Source organism: Bufo bufo, chromosome 1, assembly GCF_905171765.1.
Source record: "Bufo bufo chromosome 1, aBufBuf1.1, whole genome shotgun sequence".
Classification (NCBI taxonomy): Eukaryota; Metazoa; Chordata; class Amphibia; order Anura; family Bufonidae; genus Bufo; species Bufo bufo.
This window is the reverse complement of record NC_053389.1, coordinates 790738497-790765693: the sequence shown is the minus strand read 5'-3', so window position 1 is coordinate 790765693 and position 27197 is coordinate 790738497. Positions and strand designations below refer to the sequence as shown.

General features: G+C 41.4%; 5 non-coding genes across 5 annotated transcripts; all 5 read left to right on the top strand.

Annotated features, from left to right (window-relative positions):
* Window positions 1-21649: 21649 nt before the first annotated feature.
* Window positions 21650-21722, top strand: TRNAQ-UUG. The gene has a single exon. It is a non-coding gene; the product is annotated as a tRNA-Gln (tRNA).
* A 1772-nt stretch (window positions 21723-23494) lies between these two features.
* On the top strand, window positions 23495-23567 carry TRNAK-UUU. The gene has a single exon. It is a non-coding gene; the product is annotated as a tRNA-Lys (tRNA).
* Window positions 23568-24425: 858 nt separating this feature from the next.
* On the top strand, window positions 24426-24498 carry TRNAK-UUU. The gene has a single exon. It is a non-coding gene; the product is annotated as a tRNA-Lys (tRNA).
* An 858-nt stretch (window positions 24499-25356) lies between these two features.
* Window positions 25357-25429, top strand: TRNAK-UUU. Its single transcript has one exon. It is a non-coding gene; the product is annotated as a tRNA-Lys (tRNA).
* An 841-nt stretch (window positions 25430-26270) lies between these two features.
* TRNAK-UUU lies at window positions 26271-26343 on the top strand. The gene has a single exon. It is a non-coding gene; the product is annotated as a tRNA-Lys (tRNA).
* Window positions 26344-27197: the final 854 nt, after the last annotated feature.

The following is a 27197-nucleotide window of genomic DNA, read 5'->3' as shown; positions in this document are numbered from 1 at the left end:
CTGTAGAACCGGCCGAGGCTTTGTTAGAACTCCAGCTATCGGTGTAACTGCCTCCTGCTGCTGTTTTGTGGTTGCTCGCCGTCTCTCGTTAATGCCTCTGCTTTGTTGCTTTCCTTTTCTTTTGCTGAAATTTAAAGACTAAACGTTAAGATTAGTAGTAAGAATTGTCAAAGCTCGCTAATTAAAACAACCCCCACCACCCGCCGAATATATGAGGTATTGATCTATAGATATGTAGCTAGAATATAGCTAGATAAATAACTAAATTGATCGAATTAGATAGTTGTGGGGGTTTTGGATGCCCTAGAGACATAGATATAGATAGATAGATAGATAAGATAGTTAATTTGATAGAATTTAGATAGTTTGGGATATTTGGATGTATGGAGTCATTGATAGATAAATGGCTATATATAGATAGCTAGTAATAGATGGATATATGTCATTATGACTTTTATTAAAAATTTAAAGACCAGCAGCAAGATGTATGTGTTAAGAACTTGAAGCGTGCCTAATTAAACAGAGCACCGTGTAATATTAACTTACGGGCATCAGGGCAGCGGATAGTCGGCAATGCATGATTTTCCGTCAGCCAACTGTCACGGGCGTTGGTGCACAACTCTGGCGGTTCTGGGAATGAACAGTTCTGTTGACACTGGCGCCACTACCAGGCATCTGAAAAAACTTTAAATTACAAGGTTTGATTAGACCACCATTGTTTATACACGCTTAAAGTTATACACATTGCTGTTAAACCACCTCAGCCCCCAGTGCTTAAACACCCTGAAGACCAGGCCACTTTTTACACTTCTGACCTACACTACTTTCCCGTTTATTGCTCGGTCATGCAACTTACCACCCAAATGAATTTTACCTCCTTTTCTTCTCACTACTAGAGCTTTCATTTGGTGGTATTTCATTGCTGCTGACATTTTACTTTTTTTGTTATTAATCGAAATTTAACGATTTTTTTTTGCAAAAAATGACATTTTTTCACTTTCAGTAGTATATATTTTGCAAAAAAAACGACATCCATATAGAAATTTTGCTCTAAATTTATAGTTCTACATGTCTTTGATAAAAAAAAAATGTTTGGGTAAAAAAAAAAATGGTTTGGGTAAAAGTTATAGCGTTTACATAACTATGGTACAAAAAATGTGAATTTCCGCTTTTGAAGCAGCTCTGACTTTCTGAGCAACTGTCATGTTTCCTGAGGTTCTACAATGCCCAGACAGTACAAACACCCACAAATGACCCATTTTCTGAAAGTACACACCCTAAGGTATTCGCTGATGGCATAGTGTGTTCATAGAACTTTTTATTTTTTGTCACTAGTTAGCGGAAAATTATGATTTTTTTTTTTTTTTTTTTTTTTCTTACAAAGTCTCATATTCCACTAACTTGTGACAAAAATAAAAGTTTTATGAACTCACTATGCCCATCAGCGAATACCTGGGTCTCTTCTTTCAAAATGGGGTCACTTGTGGGGTAGTTATACTGCCTGGCATTCTAGGGGCCAAATGTGTGGTAAGGAGTTTGAAATCAAATTCTGTAAAAAATGACCTGTGAAATCCGAAAGGTGCTCTTTGGAATATGGGCCCCTTTGCCCACCTAGGCTGCAAAAAAGTGTCACACATCTGGTATCTCCGTACTCAGGAGAAGGTGGGGAATGTGTTTTGGGGTGTCATTTTATATATACCCATGCTGGGTGAGAGAATATCTTGGCAAAAGACACTTTTCCCATTTTTTTATACAAAGTTGTCATTTGACCAAGATATTTATCTCACCCAGCATGGGTATATGTAAAAAGACACCCCAAAACACATTCCTCAACTTCTCCTGAGTACGGGGATACCAGATGTGTGACACTTTTTTGCAGCCTAGGTGGGCAAAGGGGCCCATATTCCAAAGAGCACCTTCGGATTTCACTCCTCATTTTTTCCTGAATTTGATTTCAAACTCCTTACCACACATTTGGGCCCCTAGAATACCAGGGCAGTATAACTACCCCACAAGTGACCCCATTTTGGAAAGAAGACACCCCAAGGTATTCCGTGAGGGGCATGGCGAGTTCCTAGAATTTTTTATTTTTTGTCACAAGTTAGTGGAAAATGATGATTTGTTTTTTAATTTTTTTTTTCATACAAAGTCTCATATTCCACAAACTTGTGACAAAAATAAAACTTCCATGAACTCACTATGCCCATCAGCGAATACCTTGGGGTCTCTTCTTTCCAAAATGGGGTCACTTGTGGGGTAGTTATACTGCCCTGGCATTCTAGGGGCCCAAATGTATGGTAAGTAGGTAAATGACCTGTGAAATCCGAAAGATTGCTCTTTGGAATGTGGGCCCCTTTGCCCACCTAGGCTGCAAAAAAGTGTCACACATCTGGTATCTCTGTATTCAGGAGAAGTTGAGGAATGTGTTTTGGGGTGTCTTTTTACATATACCCATGCTGGGTGAGATAAATATCTTGGTCAAATGCCAACTTTGTATAAAAAAAATGGGAAAAGTTGTCTTTTGCCAAGATATTTCTCTCACCCAGCATGGGTATATGTAAAATGACACCCCAAAACACATTCCCCAACTTCTCCCGATTACGGAGATACCAGATGTGTGACACTTTTTTGCAGCCTAGGTGGGCAAAGGGGCCCATATTCAAAAGAGCACCTTTCGGATTTCAAAGGTCATTTTTTACAGAATTTGATTTCAAACTCCTTACCACACATTTGGGCCCCTAGAATGCCAGGGCAGTATAACTACCCCACAAGTGACCCCATTTTGGAAAGAAGAGACCCCAAGGTATTCGCTGATGGGCATAGTGAGTTCATGGAACTTTTTATTTTTTGTCACAAGTTAGTGGAATATGAGACTTTGTATGAAAAAAAAATAAAAAAAAAATAAGCATTTTCCACTAACTTGTGACAAAAAATAAAAAATTCTAGGAACTCGCCATGCCCCTCACGGAATACCTTGGGGTGTCTTCTTTCCAAAATGGGGTCACTTGTGGGGTAGTTATTACTGCCCTGGCATTTTCCAGGGGCCCTAATGTGTGGTAAGTAGGTAAATGACCTGTGAAATCCTAAAGGTGCTCTTTGGAATATGGGCCCCTTTGCCCACCTAGGCTGCAAAAAAGTGTCACACATGTGGTATCGCCGTATTCAGGAGAAGTTGGGGAATGTGTTTTGGGGTGTCATTTTACATATACCCATGCTGGGTGAGAGAAATATCTTGGCAAAAGACAACTTTTCCCATTTTTTTATACAAAGTTGGCATTTGACCAAGATATTTCTCTCACCCAGCATGGGTATATGTAAAATGACACCCCAAAACACATTCCCCAACTTCTCCTGAGTACGGCGATACCAGATGTGTGACACTTTTTTGCAGCCTAGATGCGCAAAGGTGCCCAAATTCCTTTTAGGAGGGCATTTTTAGACATTTGGATACCAGACTTCTTCTCACGCTTTGGGGCCCCTAGAATGCCAGAGCAGTATAAATACCCCACATGTGACCCCATTTTGGAAAGAAGACACCCCAAGGTATTCAATGAGGGGCATGGCGAGTTCATAGAAATTTTTTTTTTTTGGCACAAGTTAGCGGAAATTGATATTTTTAATTTTTTTCTCACAAAGTCTCCCGTTCCGCTAACTTGGGACAAAAAATTCAATCTTTCATGGACTCAATATGCCCCTCACGGAATACCTGGGGGTGTCTTCTTTCCGAAATGGGGTCACATGTGGGGTATTTATACTGCCCTGGCATTCTAGGGGCCCTAAAGCGTGAGAAGAAGTCTGAAATATAAATGTCTAAAAAATTTTACGCATTTGGATTCCGTGAGGGGTATGGTGAGTTCATGTGAGATTTTATTTTTTGACACAAGTTAGTGGAATATGAGACTTTGTAAGAAAAAAAAAAAAAAATTCTGCTAACTTGGGCCAAAAAAATATCTGAATGGAGCCTTACAGAGGGGGGGATCAATGACAGGGGGGTGATCAATGACAGGGGGGGTGATCAATGACAGGGGGATGATCAATGACAGGGGGGTTGATCAATGACAGGGGGGTGATCAGGGAGTCTATATGGGGTGATCACCACAGTCATTGATCATGCCCCTGTAAGGCTTCATTCAGACGTCCGGATGCGTTTTGCGGATCCGATCCATCTATCAGTGCATCCGTAAAAATCATGCGGACATCTGAATGGAGCTTTACAGGGGGGTAATCAATGACAGGGGGGTGATCAGGGAGTCTATATGGGGTGATCACCACAGTCATTGATCATGCCCCTGTAAGGCTTCATTCAGACGTCCGGATGCGTTTTGCGGATCGGATCCATCTATCAGTGCATCCGTAAAAATCATGCGGACATCTGAATGGAGCTTTACAGGGGGGTGATCAATGACAGGGGGGTGATCAGGGAGTCTATATGGGGTGATCACCACAGTCATTGATCATGCCCCTGTAAGGCTTCATTCAGACGTCCGGATGCGTTTTGCGGATCGGATCCATCTATCAGTGCATCCGTAAAAATCATGCGGACATCTGAATGGAGCTTTACAGGGGGGTGATCAATGACAGGGGGGTGATCAGGGAGTCTATATGGGGTGATCACCACAGTCATTGATCATGCCCCTGTAAGGCTTCATTCAGACGTCCGGATGCGTTTTGCGGATCGGATCCATCTATCAGTGCATCCGTAAAAATCATGCGGACATCTGAATGGAGCTTTACAGGGGGGTGATCAGGGAGTCTATATGGGGTGATCACCACAGTCATTGATCATGCCCCTGTAAGGCTTCATTCAGACGTCCGGATGCGTTTTGAGGATCGGATCCATCTATCAGTGCATCCGTAAAAATCATGCGGACATCTGAATGGAGCTTTACAGGGGGGTGATCAGGGAGTCTATATGGGGTGATCACCACAGTCATTGATCATGCCCCTGTAAGGCTTCATTCAGACGTCCGGATGCGTTTTGCGGATCGGATCCATCTATCAGTGCATCCGTAAAAATCATGCGGACATCTGAATGGAGCTTTACAGGGGGGTGATCAGGGAGTCTATATGGGGTGATCACCACAGTCATTGATCATGCCCCTGTAAGGCTTCATTCAGACGTCCGGATGCGTTTTGAGGATCGGATCCATCTATCAGTGCATCCGTAAAAATCATGCGGACATCTGAATGGAGCTTTACAGGGGGGTGATCAGGGAGTCTATATGGGGTGATCACCACAGTCATTGATCATGCCCCTGTAAGGCTTCATTCAGACGTCCGGATGCGTTTTGAGGATCGGATCCATCTATCAGTGCATCCGTAAAAATCATGCGGACGTCTGAATGGAGCTTTACAGGGGGTTGATCAATGACAGGGGTGTAATCAATGACAGGGGGGGTGATCAGGGAGTCTATATGGGGTGATAACCACAGTCATTGATCACGCCCCTGTAAGGCTTCATTCAGACGTCCGGATGCGTTTTGCGGATCTGATCCATCTATCAGTGGATCCGTAAAAATCATGCGGACATCTGAATGGAGCTTTACAGGGGGGTAATCAATGACAGGGGGGTGATCAATGACAGGGGGGTGATCAGGGAGTCTATATGGGGTGATCAGGGGTGATCAGGGGCTAATAAGGGGTTAATAAGTGACGGGGGGGGGGTGTAGTGTAGTGTAGTGGTGCTTGGTGGGACTTTACTGAGCTACCTGTGTCCTCTGGTGGTCGATCCAAACAAAGGGGACCACCAGAGGACCAGGTAGCAGGTATATTAGACGCTGTTATCAAAACAGCGTCTAATATACCTGTTAGGGGTTAAAAAAAACACATCTCCAGCCTGCCAGCGAACGATCGCCGCTGGCAGGCTGGAGATCAACTCTCTTACCTTCCGTTCCTGTGAGCGCGCGCGCCTGTGTGCGCGCGTTCACAGGAAATCTCGCCCATCGCGAGATGACGCATATATGCGTGACTCTGCGCAGGGCTGCCACCTCCGGAACGCGATCCTGCGTTAGGCGGTCCGGAGGTGGTTAAGCTGCTGTAGAGGACGCATTACCTGTTGTGCTAGATTTCTTTGACGCCGCTTTGGAGATACCGGCCGTGGCCATTTTTCTTTTCAGCGCTGCATTTTAACAAAAAGTATTAGACTTCTAGACATTGTTTAAAATATGTTACAGCAACAATACGTTTTGGGACTTACGCGCTTTGCCCCGCTTGCTACACTTTTGTAGGGCCTCATTGGAGCGTGTCGCGATGTCCTCAATTGTATACACTTTTCTTTCCATCGCTGCATTTTAAAAAGTGTATTAGAAATATCGATAATGTTTAAAACAGCCAACATCAAAGAAGCCGATCGAGCCTTACGTATTCTGTCTAGCCTTGTCGCCTGTTCCTGGCGCCCTGGGGTTGTGAGATCGATAACTTGCGATGGCTCGTTCTCCTTTAGCGAGTCAGAATAGTTTTTGCGCGTAACTTCAATGTTTGAATGTCCTGTATTTTCAGTCTCAACGTCTCTGTTCACAATTCTTAAAATGTCGCTGATTTGTGTGCCTGTAATAAAACGTTCATGAAATATAACGAGCTCTAAAACTGACAATGATGACAACTAGTTTAAGTGTATTTCCAGCTATGCACTCCGCGTTACTCTGTAATGCGTTAGCGATATTGTCCAAAAATGTTTCGACTCTAAAACCATCTCTAGAATATCTATTAGAAAAAATCGAATCAAACGTTTCGCCGCCATCTAAACGCAATTGTATGAAATCACCCGGCTCGACGGCCCGTAAAATCCTATCTAACAATGTCTGTATAGCAGCGTGTATTGCTTCAAGAGCGTCAACAAATGAGCGAATGGCTTCGAGGTTAGCGAATCTGAAGTGTTCCGTGTACATGGTACTATTAAAATTCGCTAAGTCACGCTGTTGATGATATACACGTTCTAGATAAACGGAACTAACGTTTTGTGGTTCTGGGGGATCGTCTGTAATAGCCGTGTTATAGGGCAAGTCGCCATTTTGTGGGCCGCCGGACTGAATACGCGCTGATTGCGTATTTGACTGCCTGTTAGTGTGCAAACTGTTTGGACGGCTGGGCCCCGCTTGCGCTGTCTGCGATTGCTGTTGTGCTTGTCCAGCATTCAGACGAGCCGCCGCAACAGACTTGTTACGACATTCCTGTCTTTTTTTGCGATCTATTTTGTTCGGACGCGTCGGCGGCGTATTGTTACGCCGGCGAAGCCTTTTTTCTCTAGCTATTTTAGAACGTTTAACTGAAAAACAGATTTTTATAGCCTGTTTTAACTTTCGAATCCTAGCACTTACAGCTGTTTTTGAGCTTTTAAAAGGGCGTCCACCTCCACCAGTCATCACTAGTCATTCGCTGCCTAGCAGCTCTTTTCCAAGAGCGTCAAGATGCGTAATCAGTCGTATGCATTTGTTACGCATAGCGTGTATTTGCCCCTCAGTATTTTTGTTGGGGCTGTTAAACGCTAGAGACGTAGAGTCTTTAACGTAACATTTTAAATGCAGTGCTACGCGTGACATTTTGTCATTACATTTCGCGATATCCCGCAATGCGTCGTACGTCTCGCCACCCCGGCAATAACAGGAATGGACAAGAGGCGCGTATCGCTGCTGGGGTTCGCTTATCTGTTGTCCGTTACTGATTGTGTCTGGTGTATCAAACGTGATGCGCTTTTTACAACGTATTACATCTTGCGTATTGGTCACCGTTGTTATGTCGCATAAATCTGTAATATCATTTATTACACTAGTTGGCTCACCACTCTGTAGAACCGGCCGAGGCTTTGTTAGAACTCCAGCTATCGGTGTAAACTGCTCCTGCTGCTGTTTTGTGGTTGCTCGCCGTCTCTCGTTAATGCCTCTGGCTTTGTTGCTTTCTTTTCTTTTGGCTGAAATTTAAAGACAAACATTAAGATATAAGTAGTAAGAATTTCAAGCTTGCTAATTAAAACAACCCCCCACCACCCGCGAAATATAGATAGGTAATTGATCTATAGATATGTAGCTAGAAATATAGCTAGATAAATAACTAAATTGATCGAATTTAGATAGTTGTGGGGGTATTTGGATGCCTAGAGACATAGATAGATAGATAGATAGATAGATAGATAGATAGATAATTTGATAGAATTTAGATAGTTGGGATATTTGGATGTATGGAGACATAGATAGATAAATGGCTATATATAGATAGCTAGTTAGATAGATGGATATATGTCATTATGACTTTTATTAAAAATTTAAAGACCAGCAGCAAGATGTATGTGTTAAGAACTTGAAGCGTGCCTAATTAAAACAGAGCACCGTGTAATATTAACTTACGGGCATCAGGGCAGCGGATAGTCGGCAATGCATGATTTTCCGTCAGCCAACTGTCACGGGCGTTGGTGCACAACTCTGGCGGTTCTGGGAATGAAACAGTTCTGTTGACACTGGCGCCACTACCAGGCATCTGAAAAACTTTAAATTACAAGGTTTGATTAGACACCATTGTTTATACACGCTTAAAAGTTATACACATTGCTGTTTAAGCTGCTGTAGAGGACGCATTACCTGTTGTGCTAGATTTCTTTGACGCCGCTTTGGAGATACCGGCCGTGGCCATTTTTCTTTTCAGCGCTGCATTTTAACAAAAAGTATTAGACTTCTAGACATTGTTTAAAATATGTTACAGCAACAATACGTTTTGGGACTTACGCGCTTTGCCCCGCTTGCTACACTTTTGTAGGGCCTCATTGGAGCGTGTCGCGATGTCCTCAATTGTATACACTTTTCTTTCCATCGCTGCATTTTAAAAAAGTGTATTAGAAATATCGATAATGTTTAAAACAGCCAACATCAAAGAAGCCGATCGAGCCTTACGTATTCTGTCTAGCCTTGTCGCCTGTTCCTGGCGCCCTGGGGTTGTGAGATCGATAACTTGCGATGGCTCGTTCTCCTTTAGCGAGTCAGAATAGTTTTTGCGCGTAACTTCAATGTTTGAATGTCCTGTATTTTCAGTCTCAACGTCTCTGTTCACAATTCTTAAAATGTCGCTGATTTGTGTGCCTGTAATAAAACGTTCATGAAATATAACGAGCTCTAAAACTGACAATGATGACAACTAGTTTAAGTGTATTTCCAGCTATGCACTCCGCGTTACTCTGTAATGCGTTAGCGATATTGTCCAAAAATGTTTCGACTCTAAAACCATCTCTAGAATATCTATTAGAAAAAATCGAATCAAACGTTTCGCCGCCATCTAAACGCAATTGTATGAAATCACCCGGCTCGACGGCCCGTAAAATCCTATCTAACAATGTCTGTATAGCAGCGTGTATTGCTTCAAGAGCGTCAACAAATGAGCGAATGGCTTCGAGGTTAGCGAATCTGAAGTGTTCCGTGTACATGGTACTATTAAAATTCGCTAAGTCACGCTGTTGATGATATACACGTTCTAGATAAACGGAACTAACGTTTTGTGGTTCTGGGGGATCGTCTGTAATAGCCGTGTTATAGGGCAAGTCGCCATTTTGTGGGCCGCCGGACTGAATACGCGCTGATTGCGTATTTGACTGCCTGTTAGTGTGCAAACTGTTTGGACGGCTGGGCCCCGCTTGCGCTGTCTGCGATTGCTGTTGTGCTTGTCCAGCATTCAGACGAGCCGCCGCAACAGACTTGTTACGACATTCCTGTCTTTTTTTGCGATCTATTTTGTTCGGACGCGTCGGCGGCGTATTGTTACGCCGGCGAAGCCTTTTTTCTCTAGCTATTTTAGAACGTTTAACTGAAAAACAGATTTTTATAGCCTGTTTTAACTTTCGAATCCTAGCACTTACAGCTGTTTTTGAGCTTTTAAAAGGGCGTCCACCTCCACCAGTCATCACTAGTCATTCGCTGCCTAGCAGCTCTTTTTCAAGAGCGTCAAGATGCGTAATCAGTCGTATGCATTTGTTACGCGTAGCGTGTATTTGCCCCTCAGTATTTTTGTTGGGGCTGTTAAACGCTAGAGACGTAGAGTCTTTAACGTAACATTTTAAATGCAGTGCTACGCGTGACATTTTGTCATTACATTTCGCGATATCCCGCAATGCGTCGTACGTCTCGCCACCCCGGCAATAACAGGAATGGACAAGAGGCGCGTATCGCTGCTGGGGTTCGCTTATCTGTTGTCCGTTACTGATTGTGTCTGGTGTATCAAACGTGATGCGCTTTTTACAAGGTATTACATCTTGCGTATTGGTCACCGTTGTTATGTCGCATAAATCTGTAATATCATTTATTACACTAGTTGGCTCACCACTCTGTAGAACCGGCCGAGGCTTTGTTAGAACTCCAGCTATCGGTGTAAACTGCTCCTGCTGCTGTTTTGTGGTTGCTCGCCGTCTCTCGTTAATGCCTCTGGCTTTGTTGCTTTCTTTTCTTTTGGCTGAAATTTAAAGACAAACATTAAGATATAAGTAGTAAGAATTTCAAGCTCGCTAATTAAAACAACCCCCCACCACCCGCGAAATATAGATAGGTAATTGATCTATAGATATGTAGCTAGAAATATAGCTAGATAAATAACTAAATTGATCGAATTTAGATAGTTGTGGGGGTATTTGGATGCCTAGAGACATAGATAGATAGATAGATAGATAATTTGATAGAATTTAGATAGTTGGGATATTTGGATGTATGGAGACATAGATAGATAAATGGCTATATATAGATAGCTAGTTAGATAGATGGATATATGTCATTATGACTTTTATTAAAAATTTAAAGACCAGCAGCAAGATGTATGTGTTAAGAACTTGAAGCGTGCCTAATTAAAACAGAGCACCGTGTAATATTAACTTACGGGCATCAGGGCAGCGGATAGTCGGCAATGCATGATTTTCCGTCAGCCAACTGTCACGGGCGTTGGTGCACAACTCTGGCGGTTCTGGGAATGAAACAGTTCTGTTGACACTGGCGCCACTACCAGGCATCTGAAAAACTTTAAATTACAAGGTTTGATTAGACACCATTGTTTATACACGCTTAAAAGTTATACACATTGCTGTTTAAGCTGCTGTAGAGGACGCATTACCTGTTGTGCTAGATTTCTTTGACGCCGCTTTGGAGATACCGGCCGTGGCCATTTTTCTTTTCAGCGCTGCATTTTAACAAAAAGTATTAGACTTCTAGACATTGTTTAAAATATGTTACAGCAACAATACGTTTTGGGACTTACGCGCTTTGCCCCGCTTGCTACGCTTTTGTAGGGCCTCATTGGAGCGTGTCGCGATGTCCTCAATTGTATACACTTTTCTTTCCATCGCTGCATTTTAAAAAAGTGTATTAGAAATATCGATAATGTTTAAAACAGCCAACATCAAAGAAGCCGATCGAGCCTTACGTATTCTGTCTAGCCTTGTCGCCTGTTCCTGGCGCCCTGGGGTTGTGAGATCGATAACTTGCGATGGCTCGTTCTCCTTTAGCGAGTCAGAATAGTTTTTGCGCGTAACTTCAATGTTTGAATGTCCTGTATTTTCAGTCTCAACGTCTCTGTTCACAATTCTTAAAATGTCGCTGATTTGTGTGCCTGTAATAAAACGTTCATGAAATATAACGAGCTCTAAAACTGACAATGATGACAACTAGTTTAAGTGTATTTCCAGCTATGCACTCCGCGTTACTCTGTAATGCGTTAGCGATATTGTCCAAAAATGTTTCGACTCTAAAACCATCTCTAGAATATCTATTAGAAAAAATCGAATCAAACGTTTCGCCGCCATCTAAACGCAATTGTATGAAATCACCCGGCTCGACGGCCCGTAAAATCCTATCTAACAATGTCTGTATAGCAGCGTGTATTGCTTCAAGAGCGTCAACAAATGAGCGAATGGCTTCGAGGTTAGCGAATCTGAAGTGTTCCGTGTACATGGTACTATTAAAATTCGCTAAGTCACGCTGTTGATGATATACACGTTCTAGATAAACGGAACTAACGTTTTGTGGTTCTGGGGGATCGTCTGTAATAGCCGTGTTATAGGGCAAGTCGCCATTTTGTGGGCCGCCGGACTGAATACGCGCTGATTGCGTATTTGACTGCCTGTTAGTGTGCAAACTGTTTGGACGGCTGGGCCCCGCTTGCGCTGTCTGCGATTGCTGTTGTGCTTGTCCAGCATTCAGACGAGCCGCCGCAACAGACTTGTTACGACATTCCTGTCTTTTTTTGCGATCTATTTTGTTCGGACGCGTCGGCGGCGTATTGTTACGCCGGCGAAGCCTTTTTTCTCTAGCTATTTTAGAACGTTTAACTGAAAAACAGATTTTTATAGCCTGTTTTAACTTTCGAATCCTAGCACTTACAGTTGTTTTTGAGCTTTTAAAAGGGCGTCCACCTCCACCAGTCATCACTAGTCATTCGCTGCCTAGCAGCTCTTTTTCAAGAGCGTCAAGATGCGTAATCAGTCGTATGCATTTGTTACGCGTAGCGTGTATTTGCCCCTCAGTATTTTTGTTGGGGCTGTTAAACGCTAGAGACGTAGAGTCTTTAACGTAACATTTTAAATGCAGTGCTACGCGTGACATTTTGTCATTACATTTCGCGATATCCCGCAATGCGTCGTACATCTCGCCACCCCGGCAATAACAGGAATGGACAAGAGGCGCGTATCGCTGCTGGGGTTCGCTTATCTGTTGTCCGTTACTGATTGTGTCTGGTGTATCAAACGTGATGCGCTTTTTACAAGGTATTACATCTTGCGTATTGGTCACCGTTGTTATGTCGCATAAATCTGTAATATCATTTATTACACTAGTTGGCTCACCACTCTGTAGAACCGGCCGAGGCTTTGTTAGAACTCCAGCTATCGGTGTAAACTGCTCCTGCTGCTGTTTTGTGGTTGCTCGCCGTCTCTCGTTAATGCCTCTGGCTTTGTTGCTTTCTTTTCTTTTGGCTGAAATTTAAAGACAAACATTAAGATATAAGTATTAAGAATTTCAAGCTCGCTAATTAAAACAACCCCCCACCACCCGCGAAATATAGATAGGTAATTGATCTATAGATATGTAACTAGAAATATAGCTAGATAAATAGCTAAATTGATCGAATTTAGATAGTTGTGGGGGTATTTGGATGCCTAGAGACATAGATAGATAGATAGATAGATAGATAGATAGATAGATAATTTGATAGAATTTAGATAGTTGGGATATTTGGATGTATGGAGACATAGATAGATAAATGGCTATATATAGATAGCTAGTTAGATAGATGGATATATGTCATTATGACTTTTATTAAAAATTTAAAGACCAGCAGCAAGATGTATGTGTTAAGAACTTGAAGCGTGCCTAATTAAAACAGAGCACCGTGTAATATTAACTTACGGGCATCAGGGCAGCGGATAGTCGGCAATGCATGATTTTCCGTCAGCCAACTGTCACGGGCGTTGGTGCACAACTCTGGCGGTTCTGGGAATGAAACAGTTCTGTTGACACTGGCGCCACTACCAGGCATCTGAAAAACTTTAAATTACAAGGTTTGATTAGACACCATTGTTTATACACGCTTAAAAGTTATACACATTGCTGTTTAAGCTGCTGTAGAGGACGCATTACCTGTTGTGCTAGATTTCTTTGACGCCGCTTTGGAGATACCGGCCGTGGCCATTTTTCTTTTCAGCGCTGCATTTTAACAAAAAGTATTAGACTTCTAGACATTGTTTAAAATATGTTACAGCAACAATACGTTTTGGGACTTACGCGCTTTGCCCCGCTTGCTACGCTTTTGTAGGGCCTCATTGGAGCGTGTCGCGATGTCCTCAATTGTATACACTTTTCTTTCCATCGCTGCATTTTAAAAAAGTGTATTAGAAATATCGATAATGTTTAAAACAGCCAACATCAAAGAAGCCGATCGAGCCTTACGTATTCTGTCTAGCCTTGTCGCCTGTTCCTGGCGCCCTGGGGTTGTGAGATCGATAACTTGCGATGGCTCGTTCTCCTTTAGCGAGTCAGAATAGTTTTTGCGCGTAACTTCAATGTTTGAATGTCCTGTATTTTCAGTCTCAACGTCTCTGTTCACAATTCTTAAAATGTCGCTGATTTGTGTGCCTGTAATAAAACGTTCATGAAATATAACGAGCTCTAAAACTGACAATGATGACAACTAGTTTAAGTGTATTTCCAGCTATGCACTCCGCGTTACTCTGTAATGCGTTAGCGATATTGTCCAAAAATGTTTCGACTCTAAAACCATCTCTAGAATATCTATTAGAAAAAATCGAATCAAACGTTTCGCCGCCATCTAAACGCAATTGTATGAAATCACCCGGCTCGACGGCCCGTAAAATCCTATCTAACAATGTCTGTATAGCAGCGTGTATTGCTTCAAGAGCGTCAACAAATGAGCGAATGGCTTCGAGGTTAGCGAATCTGAAGTGTTCCGTGTACATGGTACTATTAAAATTCGCTAAGTCACGCTGTTGATGATATACACGTTCTAGATAAACGGAACTAACGTTTTGTGGTTCTGGGGGATCGTCTGTAATAGCCGTGTTATAGGGCAAGTCGCCATTTTGTGGGCCGCCGGACTGAATACGCGCTGATTGCGTATTTGACTGCCTGTTAGTGTGCAAACTGTTTGGACGGCTGGGCCCCGCTTGCGCTGTCTGCGATTGCTGTTGTGCTTGTCCAGCATTCAGACGAGCCGCCGCAACAGACTTGTTACGACATTCCTGTCTTTTTTTGCGATCTATTTTGTTCGGACGCGTCGGCGGCGTATTGTTACGCCGGCGAAGCCTTTTTTCTCTAGCTATTTTAGAACGTTTAACTGAAAAACAGATTTTTATAGCCTGTTTTAACTTTCGAATCCTAGCACTTACAGTTGTTTTTGAGCTTTTAAAAGGGCGTCCACCTCCACCAGTCATCACTAGTCATTCGCTGCCTAGCAGCTCTTTTTCAAGAGCGTCAAGATGCGTAATCAGTCGTATGCATTTGTTACGCGTAGCGTGTATTTGCCCCTCAGTATTTTTGTTGGGGCTGTTAAACGCTAGAGACGTAGAGTCTTTAACGTAACATTTTAAATGCAGTGCTACGCGTGACATTTTGTCATTACATTTCGCGATATCCCGCAATGCGTCGTACATCTCGCCACCCCGGCAATAACAGGAATGGACAAGAGGCGCGTATCGCTGCTGGGGTTCGCTTATCTGTTGTCCGTTACTGATTGTGTCTGGTGTATCAAACGTGATGCGCTTTTTACAAGGTATTACATCTTGCGTATTGGTCACCGTTGTTATGTCGCATAAATCTGTAATATCATTTATTACACTAGTTGGCTCACCACTCTGTAGAACCGGCCGAGGCTTTGTTAGAACTCCAGCTATCGGTGTAAACTGCTCCTGCTGCTGTTTTGTGGTTGCTCGCCGTCTCTCGTTAATGCCTCTGGCTTTGTTGCTTTCTTTTCTTTTGGCTGAAATTTAAAGACAAACATTAAGATATAAGTATTAAGAATTTCAAGCTCGCTAATTAAAACAACCCCCCGCCACCCGCGAAATATAGATAGGTAATTGATCTATAGATATGTAACTAGAAATATAGCTAGATAAATAGCTAAATTGATCGAATTTAGATAGTTGTGGGGGTATTTGGATGCCTAGAGACATAGATAGATAGATAGATAGATAGATAGATAGATAGATAGATAGATAATTTGATAGAATTTAGATAGTTGGGATATTTGGATGTATGGAGACATAGATAGATAAATGGCTATATATAGATAGCTAGTTAGATAGATGGATATATGTCATTATGACTTTTATTAAAAATTTAAAGACCAGCAGCAAGATGTATGTGTTAAGAACTTGAAGCGTGCCTAATTAAAACAGAGCACCGTGTAATATTAACTTACGGGCATCAGGGCAGCGGATAGTCGGCAATGCATGATTTTCCGTCAGCCAACTGTCACGGGCGTTGGTGCACAACTCTGGCGGTTCTGGGAATGAAACAGTTCTGTTGACACTGGCGCCACTACCAGGCATCTGAAAAACTTTAAATTACAAGGTTTGATTAGACACCATTGTTTATACACGCTTAAAAGTTATACACATTGCTGTTTAAGCTGCTGTAGAGGACGCATTACCTGTTGTGCTAGATTTCTTTGACGCCGCTTTGGAGATACCGGCCGTGGCCATTTTTCTTTTCAGCGCTGCATTTTAACAAAAAGTATTAGACTTCTAGACATTGTTTAAAATATGTTACAGCAACAATACGTTTTGGGACTTACGCGCTTTGCCCCGCTTGCTACGCTTTTGTAGGGCCTCATTGGAGCGTGTCGCGATGTCCTCAATTGTATACACTTTTCTTTCCATTGCTGCATTTTAAAAAAGTGTATTAGAAATATCGATAATGTTTAAAACAGCCAACATCAAAGAAGCCGATCGAGCCTTACGTATTCTGTCTAGCCTTGTCGCCTGTTCCTGGCGCCCTGGGGTTGTGAGATCGATAACTTGCGATGGCTCGTTCTCCTTTAGCGAGTCAGAATAGTTTTTGCGCGTAACTTCAATGTTTGAATGTCCTGTATTTTCAGTCTCAACGTCTCTGTTCACAATTCTTAAAATGTCGCTGATTTGTGTGCCTGTAATAAAACGTTCATGAAATATAACGAGCTCTAAAACTGACAATGATGACAACTAGTTTAAGTGTATTTCCAGCTATGCACTCCGCGTTACTCTGTAATGCGTTAGCGATATTGTCCAAAAATGTTTCGACTCTAAAACCATCTCTAGAATATCTATTAGAAAAAATCGAATCAAACGTTTCGCCGCCATCTAAACGCAATTGTATGAAATCACCCGGCTCGACGGCCCGTAAAATCCTATCTAACAATGTCTGTATAGCAGCGTGTATTGCTTCAAGAGCGTCAACAAATGAGCGAATGGCTTCGAGGTTAGCGAATCTGAAGTGTTCCGTGTACATGGTACTATTAAAATTCGCTAAGTCACGCTGTTGATGATATACACGTTCTAGATAAACGGAACTAACGTTTTGTGGTTCTGGGGGATCGTCTGTAATAGCCGTGTTATAGGGCAAGTCGCCATTTTGTGGGCCGCCGGACTGAATACGCGCTGATTGCGTATTTGACTGCCTGTTAGTGTGCAAACTGTTTGGACGGCTGTTGTGCTTGTCCAGCATTCAGACGAGCCGCCGCAACAGACTTGTTACGACATTCCTGTCTTTTTTTGCGATCTATTTTTTTCGGACGCGTCGGCGGCGTATTGTTACGCCGGCGAAGCCTTTTTTCTCTAGCTATTTTAGAACGTTTAACTGAAAAACAGATTTTTATAGCCTGTTTTAACTTTCGAATCCTAGCACTTACAGTTGTTTTTGAGCTTTTAAAAGGGCGTCCACCTCCACCAGTCATCACTAGTCATTCGCTGCCTAGCAGCTCTTTTTCAAGAGCGTCAAGATGCGTAATCAGTCGTATGCATTTGTTACGCGTAGCGTGTATTTGCCCCTCAGTATTTTTGTTGGGGCTGTTAAACGCTAGAGACGTAGAGTCTTTAACGTAACATTTTAAATGCAGTGCTACGCGTGACATTTTGTCATTACATTTCGCGATATCCCGCAATGCGTCGTACATCTCGCCACCCCGGCAATAACAGGAATGGACAAGAGGCGCGTATCGCTGCTGGGGTTCGCTTATCTGTTGTCCGTTACTGATTGTGTCTGGTGTATCAAACGTGATGCGCTTTTTACAAGGTATTACATCTTGCGTATTGGTCACCGTTGTTATGTCGCATAAATCTGTAATATCATTTATTACACTAGTTGGCTCACCACTCTGTAGAACCGGCCGAGGCTTTGTTAGAACTCCAGCTATCGGTGTAAACTGCTCCTGCTGCTGTTTTGTGGTTGCTCGCCGTCTCTCGTTAATGCCTCTGGCTTTGTTGCTTTCTTTTCTTTTGGCTGAAATTTAAAGACAAACATTAAGATATAAGTATTAAGAATTTCAAGCTCGCTAATTAAAACAACCCCCCACCACCCGCGAAATATAGATAGGTAATTGATCTATAGATATGTAACTAGAAATATAGCTAGATAAATAGCTAAATTGATCGAATTTAGATAGTTGTGGGGGTATTTGGATGCCTAGAGACATAGATAGATAGATAGATAGATAGATAGATAGATAGATAATTTGATAGAATTTAGATAGTTGGGATATTTGGATGTATGGAGACATAGATAGATAAATGGCTATATATAGATAGCTAGTTAGATAGATGGATATATGTCATTATGACTTTTATTAAAAATTTAAAGACCAGCAGCAAGATGTATGTGTTAAGAACTTGAAGCGTGCCTAATTAAAACAGAGCACCGTGTAATATTAACTTACGGGCATCAGGGCAGCGGATAGTCGGCAATGCATGATTTTCCGTCAGCCAACTGTCACGGGCGTTGGTGCACAACTCTGGCGGTTCTGGGAATGAAACAGTTCTGTTGACACTGGCGCCACTACCAGGCATCTGAAAAACTTTAAATTACAAGGTTTGATTAGACACCATTGTTTATACACGCTTAAAAGTTATACACATTGCTGTTTGAGCTGCTGTAGAGGACGCATTACCTGTTGTGCTAGATTTCTTTGACGCCGCTTTGGAGATACCGGCCGTGGCCATTTTTCTTTTCAGCGCTGCATTTTAACAAAAAGTATTAGACTTCTAGACATTGTTTAAAATATGTTACAGCAACAATACGTTTTGGGACTTACGCGCTTTGCCCCGCTTGCTACGCTTTTGTAGGGCCTCATTGGAGCGTGTCGCGATGTCCTCAATTGTATACACTTTTCTTTCCATCGCTGCATTTTAAAAAAGTGTATTAGAAATATCGATAATGTTTAAAACAGCCAACATCAAAGAAGCCGATCGAGCCTTACGTATTCTGTCTAGCCTTGTCGCCTGTTCCTGGCGCCCTGGGGTTGTGAGATCGATAACTTGCGATGGCTCGTTCTCCTTTAGCGAGTCAGAATAGTTTTTGCGCGTAACTTCAATGTTTGAATGTCCTGTATTTTCAGTCTCAACGTCTCTGTTCACAATTCTTAAAATGTCGCTGATTTGTGTGCCTGTAATAAAACGTTCATGAAATATAACGAGCTCTAAAACTATATACGTAATAAAAGCATAAGATGGTTATACTTACCGGCCAGGCAAGGAGACGTCGGATTGTAATTGGGTTCGTTTGAAATATCAGTATGAGCTAGCGCCATACGGTGCGAATCGTCTGAAAACATTTGTCCCCCACCGCCGCTAATGTACGAATCATAGAAATCATCGCCCGCTATAAGCAGCTGCGCATCGGGTATACTGTCATCTCCCCATAAATTTTGGTAAGAATCCATCTAAACAAAATGTATATTGTTAGTTAAAATATAGCAACATTTGTCGGATGTAAAAGAAAAAGACATTTAGTTAGTGACGCATTACGACCCTATAAATCATTTACATAACTACAGATAACATAATTCATATTCAATAAATAGTAAAAGCTTTAAAAGCACAACCGCCAAATGGTGCTTACCTTTTGATGTGTTTATTGCCTTAGGGACCTATGCCTGTATGTGCTTGCGTATCTCTGTGCTAACCATGCCCAGAATGTGTCATGTTTATATAGGCTGGGGGTCTTGTTGTAAACCACAAAATGTTGCAACTATTAGCACATTCATTAGTTGCGATTTTCACAAATAGTTAGATTATGTTAGAATTTATATGTATATTATAGGCCTTTTTATGCCCAAATCTTAATTTTATATCAAAAACTTATCAACTGTTATAAATGGGTATAGCCAAAAAGATTTTTTAACAAAATGAAACTTATCAAGCTGTATAATTTGCTATAACTGCATATCAAAGAGGTTGGCTTTTAAACCAAAACCTTGTGTTTACACATTAAGTAGTTGCTGTCTTTCAAAAAGTTAGATTATGTTTTATAAGTATTGATATGTTTATTATAGACCTTTTTATGTCCAAATCTTAATTTTATATAAAAAAAAAAATGTATCAGTGTTAGAAATGGGCATATCCAAAAAGATTTTTTATCAAATGAGACTTAGCAAACTGTATAATTTGTTATATATGCATATCAAAGTGGTATATGAAACTTAACAAACTGTATAATTTGGTTGGCTTTTATATAAAAAAAAAAAAAAAAAATTATGCTTTTGTATTCATTTGGAAACTGCCTGACATTAGATTATGACATTAGATTTCACCATTTGTAGTAAGCTGCCAGGAGGCTTTCAAAAAACCACAATGTCCTCTTTTAGTCCTAACAGTAATCTGATAAGAATGTCTGGGGGGTGTTGCCATCTGTAGTAAGAATCTGGAAGACGTGATAAGACCTTAATGGCCAAATACAAATGTAGTAAGAATCAATATAAATTTAAGAGCAAATTTATTTATTTTTAATTTGTAACTGTCGGACATTAGATTATGACATTAGATTTCACCATTTGTAGTAAGCTGCCAGGGGGCTTTCAAAAAACCACAATGTCCTCTTTTAGTCCTAACAGTAATCTGAGAAGAATGTCTGGGGGGTGTTGCCATCTGTAGTAAGAATCTGGAAGACGTGATAAGACTTAATGGCCAAATACAACTGTAGTAAGAAGCAATATAAATTTAACCGCAAATTTATTTATTTTTAATTTGTAACTGCCGGACATTAGATTTTAACATCTGTAGTAAGCTGTCCTGCGTCTCTAAGAAAGTTCGACTTCCTGGTTTAGACCTAACAGTAATCTGAGAAGAATGTCTGGGGGGGATGTTGCCATCTGTAGTAAGCAGCTGTCAGAAGTGGTAAGACCTTAATGGACGAATACTATATATATATATATATATCAAGCAATATTAAGCGATATAATCTTTATATCAAACAATATCAAGCGATATAATCTTTATATCAAACAATATCAAGCGATATAAAGTTTATATCAAGCGATATAAACTTTATATCAAACAATATCAATCAATATAAAAAGGGGCGGGGTTATCTGTATAAAAGGGGGCGTGGTACCTGTCACTTTTAGTTTGACGAAACATATACCCTCTTACTACTTCCGGGTTTTGCCCTCAGATCTGCCAAAAACTTGCTGCTGATAGGGTGTCATGGCCAGAGAGGGTGATTACAAGCTCAAAAGTTCACGTAAATCCAGTTAAATAATTTGCCGTAGAAAGCAACGTCGTCTATATATCTTCTCCGTGACTTCAACAGCAGATTGATAAAGGTTTTAATGAGCTATAATCACCAGTTTTTTTTTACAAAACTTCATACAGAGGTTCATATAAGATCTGGAAAAAGTGGTGCTGGAGGGCTAGAACCACTATGCTGCCCAACATGTTCTGACAGGTCAGTCACAGTTTGTATATCAAACTGGGGGCAGTGGTCTGTTCTAGATTTTAATCCCCTATTTGTAATTGACATGCTCCTCAGCTGATTTCCTGGTGCTATCACCAGAAAGTCACTGGTAATGTAATCCCCTAATACATATGTGAAAGTTACCTTTATAATTCTAGGAAGCAGGTACTAGTGCACGGTATGGTAAAAGGTGGAGCTATAAAAAGAAGGGAAAGGCAGTCGGTCAGAAAGTCATGACTTCAATCACTCTGCAGAGAGCCTGGATAGCTCAGTCGGTAGAGCATCAGACTTTGAATCTGAGGGTCCAGGGGTCAAGTCCCTGTTCGGGCGTTAGCTTTTAGAATGAGAAATCAAACACATTAAAAAAAAAAACTAAAAACTCGAACACGTTATTGCCATGAAAGTTAGGTATATGAGGCAAAGGATCAAAAGTGATGAGAAAAATGAAGACTGCGAAAGTGACTAGGAAACTAAGTTGCATCGACCCACTCGGAGAACACCACAAAAGCTAATTTAGGAGCTAAATACTTGCGCCTTTGACCATTTTTCTTATGGGAAGATTTACAAAGAACCGATTACATCTTACGCGTTAAATGGTTATAAGGGTGCACTCACAGGTGGCATCTTTAGACTCCGGGTTTTGCCCTCAGATCTGCCAAAAACTTGCTGCTGATAGGGTGTCATGGCCAGAGAGGGTGATTACAAGCTCAAAAGTTCACGTATATCCAGTTCAATAATTTGCCGTAGAAAGCAACGTCGTCTATATATCTTCTCCGTGACTTCAACAGCAGATTGATAAAGGTTTTAATGAGCTATAATCACCAGTTTTTTTTTACAAAACTTCATACAGAGGTTCATATAAGATCTGGAAAAAGTGGTGCTGGAGGGCTAGAACCACTATGCTGCCCAACATGTTCTTACAGGTCAGTCACAGTTTGTATATCAAACTGGGGGCAGTGGACTGTTCTAGATTTCAATCCCCTATTTGTAATTGACATGCTCCTCAGCTGATTTCCTGGTGCTATCACCAGAAAGTCACTGGTAATGTAATCCCCTAATACATATGTGAAAGTTACCTTTATAATTCTAGGAAGCAGGTACTAGTGCACGGTATGGTAAAAGGTGGAGCTATAAAAAGAAGGCAAAGGCAGTCGGTCAGAAAGTCATGACTTCAATCACTCTGCAGAGAGCCTGGATAGCTCAGACTTTTAATCTGAGGGTCCAGGGTTCAAGTCCCTGTTCGGGCGTTAGCTTTTAGGATGAGAAATCAAACACGTTAAAAAAAACTAAAAACTCGAACACGTTATTGCCATGAAAGTTAGGTATATGAGGCAAAGGATCAAAAGTGATGAGAAAAATGAAAACTGCGAAAGTGACTAGGAAACTAAGTTGCATCGACCCACTCGGAGAACACCACAAAAGCTAATTTAGGAGCTAAATACTTGCCCCTTTGACCATTTTTCTTATGGGAAGATTTACAAAGAACCGATTACATCTTACGCGTTAAATGGTTATAAGGGTGCACTCACAGGTGGCATCTTTAGACTCTGGGTTTTGCCCTCATATCTGCCAAAAACTTGCTGCTGAAAGGGTGTCATGGCAAGAGAGGGTGATTACAAGCTCAAAAGTTCACGTAAATCTAGTTCAATAATTTGCCGTAGAAAGCGACGTCGTCTATATATCTTCTCCGTGACTTCAACAGCAGATTGATAAAGGTTTTAATGAGCTATAATCACCAGTTTTTTTTACAAAACTTTATACAGAGGTTCATATAAGATCTGGAAAAAGTGGTGCTGGAGGGCTAGAACCACTATGCTGCCCAACATGTTCTGACAGGTCAGTCACAGTTTGTATATCAAACTGGGGGCAGTGGTCTGTTCTAGATTTCAATCCCCTATTTGTAATTGACATGCTCCTCAGCTGATTTCCTGGTGCTATCACCAGAAAGTCACTGGTAATGTAATCCCCTAATACATATGTGAAAGTTACCTTTATAATTCTAGGAAGCAGGTACTAGTGCACGGTATGGTAAAAGGTGGAGCTATAAAAAGAAGAGAAAGGCAGTCGGTCAGAAAGCCATGACTTCAATCACTCTGCATAGACCCTGGATAGCTCAGTCGGTAGAGCATCAGACTTTTAATCTGAGGGTCCAGGGTTCAAGTCCCTGTTCGGGCGTTAGCTTTTAGGATGAGAAATCAAACACGTTAAAAAAAAAAACTAAAAACTCGAACACGTTATTGCCATGAAAGTTAGGTATATGAGGCAAAGGATCAAAAGTGATGAGAAAAATGAAGACTGCGAAAGTGACTAGGAAACTAAGTTGCATCGACCCACTCGGAGAACACCACAAAAGCTAATTTAGGAGCTAAATACTTGCCCCTTTGACCATTTTTCTTATGGGAAGATTTACAAAGAACCGATTACATCTTACGCGTTAAATGGTTATAAGGGTGCACTCACAGGTGGCATCTTTAGACTCTGGGTTTTGCCCTCATATCTGCCAAAACCTTGCTGCTGAAAGGGTGTCATGGCCAGAGAGGGTGATTACAAGCTCAAAAGTTCACGTAAATCCAGTTCAATAATTTGCCGTAGAAAGCGACGTCGTCTATATATCTTCTCTGTGACTTCAACAGCAGATTGATAAAGGTTTTAATGAGCTATAATCACCAGTTTTTTTTACAAAACTTCATACAGAGGTTCATATAAGATCTGGAAAAAGTGGTGCTGGAGGGCAAGAACCACTATGCTGCCCAACATGTTCTGACAGGTCAGTCACAGTTTGTATATCAAACTGGGGGCAGTGGTCTGTTCTAGATTTCAATCCCCTATTTGTAATTGACATGCTCCTCAGCTGATTTCCTGGTGCTATCACCAGAAAGTCACTGGTAATGTAATCCCCTAATACATATGTGAAAGTTACCTTTATAATTCTAGGAAGCAGGTACTAGTGCACGGTATGGTAAAAGGTGGAGCTATAAAAAGAAGGGAAAGGCAGTCGGTCAGAAAGTCATGACTTCATTCACTTTGCATAGACCCTGGATAGCTCAGTCGGTAGAGCATCAGACTTTTAATCTGAGGGTCCAGGGTTCAAGTCCCTGTTCGGGCGTTAGCTTTTAGGATGAGAAATCAAACACGTTAAAAAAAAAAACTAAAAACTCGAACACGTTATTGCCATGAAAGTTAGGTATATGAGGCAAAGGATCAAAAGTGATGAGAAAAATGAAGACTGCGAAAGTGACTAGGAAACTAAGTTGCATCGACCCACTCGGAGAACACCACAAAAGCTAATTTAGGAGCTAAATACTTGCCCCTTTGACCATTTTTCTTATGGGAAGATTTACAAAGAACCGATTAAATCTTACGCGTTAAATGGTTATAAGGGTGCACTCACAGGTGGCATCTTTAGACTCTGGGTTTTGCCCTCATATCTGCCAAAACCTTGCTGCTGAAAGGGTGTCATGGCCAGAGAGGGTGATTACAAGCTCAAAAGTTCACGTAAATCCAGTTCAATAATTTGCCGTAGAAAGCGACGTCGTCTATATATCTTCTCCGTGACTTCAACAGCAGATCGATAAAGGTTTTAATGAGCTATAATAACCAGTTTTTTTTACAAAACTTTATACAGAGGTTCATATAAGATCTGGAAAAAGTGGTGCTGGAGGGCTAGAACCACTATGCTGCCCAACATGTTCTGACAGGTCAGTCACAGTTTGTATATCAAACTGGGGGCAGTGGTCTGTTCTAGATTTCAATCCCCTATTTGTAATTGACATGCTCCTCAGCTGATTTCCTGGTGCTATCACCAGAAAGTCACTGGTAATGTAATCCCCTAATACATATGTGAAAGTTACCTTTATAATTCTAGGAAGCAGGTACTAGTGCACGGTATGGTAAAAGGTGGAGCTATAAAAAGAAGGGAAAGGCAGTTGGTCAGAAAGTCATGACTTCAATCACTCTGCATAGACCCTGGATAGCTCAGTCGGTAGAGCATCAGACTTTTAGTCTGAGGGTCCAGGGTTCAAGTCCCTGTTCGGGCGTTAGCTTTTAGGATGAGAAATCAAACATGTTATTGCCATGAAAGTTAGGTATATGAGGCAAAGGATCAAAAGTGATGAGAAAAATGAAGACTGCGAAAGTGACTAGGAAACTAAGTTGCATCGACCCACTCGGAGAACACCACAAAAGCTAATTTAGGAGCTAAATACTTGCCCCTTTGACCATTTTTCTTATGGGAAGATTTACAAAGAACCGAGAACATCTTACGCGTTAAATGGTTATAAGGGTGCACTCACAGGTGGCATCTTTAGACTCCGGGTTTTGCCCTCATATCTGCCAAAAACTTGCTGCTGAAAGGGTGTCATGGCCAGAGAGGGTGATTACAAGCTCAAAAGTTCACGTAAATCTAGTTCAATAATTTGCCGTAGAAAGCGACGTCGTCTATATATCTTCTCCGTGACTTCAACAGCAGATTGATAAAGGTTTTAATGAGCTATAATCACCAGTTTTTTTTACAAAACTTTATACAGAGGTTCATATAAGATCTGGAAAAAGTGGTGCTGGAGGGCTAGAACCACTATGCTGCCCAACATGTTCTGACAGGTCAGTCACAGTTTGTATATCAAACTGGGGGCAGTGGTCTGTTCTAGATTTCAATCCCCTATTTGTAATTGACATGCTCCTCAGCTGATTTCCTGGTGCTATCACCAGAAAGTCACTGGTAATGTAATCCCCTAATACATATGTGAAAGTTACCTTTATAATTCTAGGAAGCAGGTACTAGTGCACGGTATGGTAAAAGGTGGAGCTATAAAAAGAAGGGAAAGGCAGTCGGTCAGAAAGTCATGACTTCAATCACTCTGCAGAGAGACGGTATGGTAAGCCTGGATAGCTCAGTCGGTTGAGCATCAGACTTTTAATCTGAGGGTCCAGGGTTCAAGTCCCTGTTCGGGCGTTAGCTTTTAGGATGAGAAATCAAACACGTTAAAAAAAAAAAAAAAAAAACTCGAACACGTTATTGCCATGAAAGTTAGGTATATGAGGCAAGGGATCAAAAGTGATGAGAAAAATGAAGACTGCGAAAGTGACTAGAAAACTAAGTTGCATCGACCCACTCAGAGAACACCACAAAAGCTAATTTAGGAGCTAAATACTTGCCCCTTTGACCATTTTTCTTATGGGAAGATTTACAAAGAACCGATTACATCTTACGCGTTAAATGGTTATAAGGGTGCACTCACAGGTGGCATCTTTAGACTCTGGGTTTTGCCCTCATATCTGCCAAAACCTTGCTGCTGAAAGGGTGTCATGGCCAGAGAGGGTGATTACAAGCTCAAAAGTTCACGTAAATCCAGTTCAATAATTTGCCGTAGAAAGCGACGTCGTCTATATATCTTCTCCGTGACTTCAACAGCAGATTGATAAAGGTTTTAATGAGCTATAATCACCAGTTTTTTTTACAAAACTTCATACAGAGGTTCATATAAGATCTGGAAAAAGTGGTGCTGGAGGGCTAGAACCAATATGCTGCCCAACATGTTCTGACAGGTCAGTCACAGTTTGTATATCAAACTGGGGGCAGTGGTCTGTTCTAGATTTCAATCCCCTATTTGTAATTGACATGCTCCTCAGCTGATTTCCTGGTGCTATCACCAGAAAGTCACTGGTAATGTAATCCCCTAATACATATGTGAAAGTTACCTTTATAATTCTAGGAAGCAGGTACTAGTGCACGGTATGGTAAAAGGTGGAGCTATAAAAAGAAGGGAAAGGCAGTCGGTCAGAAAGTCATGACTTCAATCACTCTGC